Source organism: Lycium barbarum, chromosome 9 (assembly GCF_019175385.1).
Source record: "Lycium barbarum isolate Lr01 chromosome 9, ASM1917538v2, whole genome shotgun sequence".
NCBI classification, from domain to species: Eukaryota; Viridiplantae; Streptophyta; class Magnoliopsida; order Solanales; family Solanaceae; genus Lycium; species Lycium barbarum.
The window spans coordinates 66,895,013-66,901,012 of record NC_083345.1 but is presented as its reverse complement, the minus strand read 5'-3'; positions in this window follow the sequence as shown (position 1 = coordinate 66,901,012).

Genomic DNA, 6,000 nt, shown 5'->3' with positions numbered 1-6,000 from the left:
CACCTTATATACTATTTCCTTCAAGGTGAGGCAGAATATTTATAAATATCCATAATGGAATCGGGGATTCACGACCTTATGTCACCTCGATAAAGTATAATTAACTTTGAGTTATTGTGCATGCATTATGATGAGTACATGTTGATGACATTACACCGCGCCTGTAAGGCCAGGCAGCACCGCTAAGGTGGGCGGCTTATATATGATTACACCGTGTCTATATGGCACGGGCAGCACCACTAGTGGGCGGCATGAGATGATACCCCGGACGCGGGAGGCCTGGATGCAGCTAATGTTATGACTATCACACTGATCCGACATGGACGGGCAGCTTATACATTATCACACCGTACCTACATGGACGGGCAACTTATACATTTATGCATACATGATATGATGATGATTATGAGTAAGCCAGCATGCATTATTTACTTTGTACTTGACAGTTAGATACAAATGCTCCATATTGATATTTCTTCTATATCATTGTCTTATTTCATTGTTTATGTCTCTCATACTCAGTACAATGTTCGTACTGACGTCCATTTCTTTGGACGTTGTGTTCATGCCCATAGATAGGGAGGTGAACTTGATCCAGATTCGTAGTAGCTGTCAGCTGATTCGAAAGCACTCCTTTGTCCTGGAGGTGCTTATGATTATTCTTTTGTGTATATTCATGTATATGTATTTTGGGCATGACGGGGTCTTGTCCCGTCTTTATGTTTAGCACTCCAGTAAAGGCTCGTAGATGTGCAGTTTGGGTTAGATGGTATCACGAGATTGTTACTATGTACATATATTATTTTGATGGCCGAGAGGCTTATGCATATAAAAGTATTTTATGTTCTCAAATAAAAAGATGATTTTCTTATGTCTTGAGTATAAATTGATAAAAGAAGGCTTAATGAGTATGATGAGTAATACAATGAGCGGTGCTTGGTGGTTAGCCCCGGCTACCAGTCACGGCCCCTAGTCGGGTCGTGACAGAACATACATGACCCCAATGAATTCTAGTTCTCAGCGGTACTTGACATGATAGTTGTCTTTGATTCTCAAGTGTCGGTTCATTCTGATTATTCTATTGAGTCCTAGATGATGATTTAGTTTGCATATGGTTGCTCATGATATTCTACTCGTGCATGACGTTAATGTATCATTCACCGAGTCCCGGGCCGGGTATGTATTCGTGCACAGTTTCATTGCATTATTCACCGAGTCCCTCACTGGAGGGCCGAGTATGGTATATACATGATTATTATATTATATATGGATCGGGTCGTACGTTCCTCAGCATTATTATATTATGTATGGATCGGGCCGTACGTTCCTCGACATTATTATATTATATATGGATCGGGTTGTACGTTCCTCAGCACTATCAGTTATATTATAATCCATGCCTATCATACACCATAGAGTCAGTTTCAGTCATATAGAGTTACGCAGATATTCTCAGATGTTAGCGACAGATGCATTAAATTATTGATACTGGTTTTCATGATTCATCTGTACTTGATGTTATTGTTATGTCCCGTGTTTTCGTATATTTGGAAATCGAGAAATAGTTAAGACTTATATGTTATAAGGAAATATGTTGATTCTAGTTGATTTGACTATGTTGGTTATGAAATTATTGGTGCTAAGACATCGGGGAAGGCCGAGGGTAAATTTGGAATTTCGGAAATTAGTTTCGGGAATCACAAAATGGGACTTTTAAATGAATTGGGCCAAGAAAAATTGAAACAAGAATTGAGGCCCAAAGTCTTGAGGTGGCCGGCCATAGGGAATGGCCCAAGATCCATTTTTAAAGCCATGTGACATACATGTGACCATGTAATGGATATATATCAATGAATTCACTTGGAATTATCTAGAGAAAGATCAAAACTCAACTTGGAGCAATAATACTCCCTTCGGCCGAACCCCTTTTCCCCACTTCAATAATTTTTCTTGCTTGGTTTTCAATCCAAATATCTTGTTCTTCCCATATTTGTGATGTACTCAAGACGCTCTCCGACGGGGTATAATTAGTTTGGTGAAAGGTGCGTGTTTGCGACAAGTCGAAAATTCAAGTAAAGGTATGAATTTTGTCACTTTTGAGTTATGGAACTTGTATGAATGTGATAGTGATTAGAATTGCATGAAAATTATGGGATTTTGGTGTGAAGATGCATGGCGTGTGTGTGTGTGAAGAGTGTAGTTGGCCGTGACTTGAGTGGAGTAGAAGACAATGTGAAATTGATTTGTTTAGTTGGTTTGTGGCGACGTTGTGACCTTTATAACGTAAATGAATGGTTAACGAATTGAAATGGCATTGGAAATGGTTGTGGAGTATTATGGGAAAGTGTATATCTTTTGTATATTTGTGTATATTGTTGTATGATTATGACATTAGGACTTTAAATGTGACTTATGGTTGTTGTTAATGAATTTGGAGTGAAACAATGTAAGTTAGTATGTTCGTCGGCATTGTTGATGGTTCGGATGAAATATGGAAAGTAATGCACTTCTTGAAATTATGTATAGCGATTAGAACCTAATTGGGATGTGTTTGAATAATCTTGAATGAGTGAATGAATACCATAATGTGGACATAAGTTTGGAATCGTGAAGTTTGAATGAAAGTTGTCAACTTTTATAGTAAAGAAGAATATTGATGTTAGAATGATTTAGTTGTGGTTTATGTTGTTTGTGACGTTTGGGTTGTTGTTGTTGATGTTTATTGAGCCGAGCTAAGTCTCGGGGGTGTTAGATATATAGGGGAAATGCTGCCGAAATTTCGGTAGACAAAAATGAAGTTAAGGGAAATTTTAAGCTTAAGAATCTCTAATTGGTAACTTTGACCATTTGCAGATTCTGGACAAAACGGGATTTGATTTTGGGGTGAGCGTAAGACGTCTATAAGGTATGTAAAGCTCCCCACTTCTTCGTTTGGCATGTCTTAGTATGTTAGGCGGATATCGGAACCCCCGGAGCAATTCTGCTCCTCGAAACCCGATCTATAAAACGGCTACTATTCATTCAATTCAATTGAAGCCTAAAGGCTCTATTTTGGCTAGAATGCAACCAAATGTCCGAAACCTATGGAAATGTGATCGGGTCACTTTGAAATCTTTATGTATGAACTTATAGACCCTAAATGTCCGTAAATTATGTTCGCCCCCTCGATTTGACCCGAGGTGGGCCCGCTAACCCCGAGATGCCTTATTTGTCTTATCGGGCTCTCTTTTTGGATAAAGTTTGATATGAAATCTTCGATTTTGAAACATTCCTCTATGAAATATGTTTTGATCGCTATGATATGATAAGCTATGTTTTGGAACCATACGTACCATTTTGGGAAACATTTCGTGAAATGAACTTTTGTACTAGTTAATTTTCCGACTATTTTGATTAATGAAATGACTTATGAAATCTTCAAACTTTGGAAGGCTATTTTGAAATACAATTTGCATTTGTTTGCTCACAACTCCGCTCGTGCCCTATTATGACTTCGTTCGCCGGTTCCCGGGCCGGTTATGATTCGTGCGCCCTATGAAAATTCGGCTGTATGCTGTGTTACGGTTCCCGAGGCCTCGCCATAGGGCCGGGTTCCGTTTGGAGTTATGCTGTGATATGGCTGGTGATGCGATACGCTCCCATGTGTATGTGTGTTCAGGGATGTACGGAGATTTGAAACCTTCTGGTGTTATGCTGTGTGTGGCACCAGCGTCGGAGTGGTGACCACGTTCTTGAGCGTTGCATGATTTCGTTTGCATTACGTATATATATATATATGATTTCGATACGGATTTTGACATACTGATTTGCACTCCCCTTTGTTATCCGGTTTGCTTTCAGTTTTGGCCCATATTTCTGTACTCCGTGCTTTACATACTCAGTACATATTTCGTACTGACCCCCTTTCTTCGGGGGGCTGCGTTTCATGCCCGCAGGTACAGACATTGGTGATCCTCCATTGTAGGCTTCATTTTCTGCTATCTTGGAGTACTCCCCCTGATCCGGAGTCCACTTTTGGTACAGACATCTTTGCTATGTATATGTATTTGTACATTTGACTATTTTGGGTACGGCGGGGCCCTGTCTCGCCATATGTCTTTGTTTTGAACTCGTAGAGGCCTGTAGCCAAGTTTGTGGGGCGAGGGTCCTATATGTGTTCGTTTGATTTTGACATTTGGTCTTAATGCGGTCCGTTGTTATGGTGGCCCCAAACGGCCTTACGCTTATGTTTGTACTTATGACCGGCGATGGATATTCCGCCGCTCTTTCCTGATCTGATATGATATTTTGATACACGCGACCGCTTAAGACAGATTTTGATATAAATTATGTTTGAAATGGCTTTTATGAAATTTTGTAATAAGTTTGGATTTGATAAATGAATATGCGACTCGGTCTGGGTGCCCAAGTAGGGTGCCAGTCGCGGCCCACGGGGCTGGGTCGTGACAAAAGTGGTATCAGAGCGGTTTGTCCTCGGAATGTCTACAGGCCGTGTCTAGTAGAGTCTTGTTTATCGGTGAGTTGTGCACCACATCTATAAACAGGAGGCTACAGGACATTTAGGGTGTTGCCTTTCTTTGATTCTTAGATCGTGCGATAGAGCCAGCTGTAGGAAATGAGTTCCTTTCTTTCTAACCCTTGATTGCAGCTGGATAGCGGTATCGTCGTAAGACAACGACTGTTGATATTGGAAGCTACACAGTACTCAGGTAAGCAATGGTATGAAAGACGTATGCTGGGTAAGGTATTCTGAAGTACGATTAAAACATAAGTCGGACATTGAAAAGAGAAATAAACGGGAAAGTGTAGCAGGTGCAGTTTGAATTGGGCATGTGAGTTAAGCCTCGACATCTGTATACTTCTATCTGTAATTTTTAGCCCCGTGTGGCTATGATGTGATATGACATGATATGTATATACGTATATGTGTTGGCCCTGTGAGGCATGGTTGGTATTTCCTGTGTACAGGTTTTGGGATAGTAAGAAATACAGAGGAACCTCTGCCCAAATTTTTCTAGAAATACAAAAAGGGAAATGAGATATAAATTCTTAACCTGTCTTGAAGGTCGATACCGATATGATAAATCTATTATGGTGGATTAAAAGTTTAAGAGGTACCCTCCATGTTATTTGTAAGAAGTATTACCCTTATCGGGAAAAAAAAAATTCTATCTCGAGGAAGCATATACGAGTAGCGAATTCGTAACTTATTTGGAGGGACCAGAAATATGTTCCAACCCATTTTGTTTAGCACAGCCCCGGGTGAAGGGCAAAAATGTCCGACGATCAAGTTTCCTCTAATTGAAAGAATACAAAGCGTATGACAAGCAGTCGGGAATTGAGTGGTTCGTTCACGACTCAAAAAAAAAAAAAAAAAAAAAAAAAAAATATATATATATATATATATATATATATATATATATATATATATATATATATATATATATATATATATATATATATATATATATATATATATATATATATATATATATATATATATATACATAAACGTGGAGGAAATTATGTGAATTAAGTACTAAAAGATTCCGCGAAGTTCGTCGGACTCTAGCTTTCTTTTGCTGGTGGTCGGAAAATACCCTACAGTAACGTTTTATCAGTTTTCCTCGACTGGTTGGAGATGGAATTTGTGGAATACAAACTTAAACTCGTAGGCCGTCTAGAATCATATGTATACATGAAGGTAATATTGAGGGTTTACAGGGGGGCGACACGGTAATTATAAAGTCAGAAAAGTAAAAGAATTCTCGTTAGGCCGGGGTGGGACCCGCTACGAGAACGTTTTGAAGAGTTGTTAAGACCCCGATTGGTCATAAATTACGTGACAAAGGTTGTGCGGGGCAATCAGTGTAATTATACCGGCCTTAACGTACCTAAATGCATTAACGTGGTAAGGTTAAGCGTGCCAGAGCCAGAGCAATTCTGGGATGGGTGACCCCCTGGGAAATGTACAAAATTTTCGCAAACCTAGATATGAGA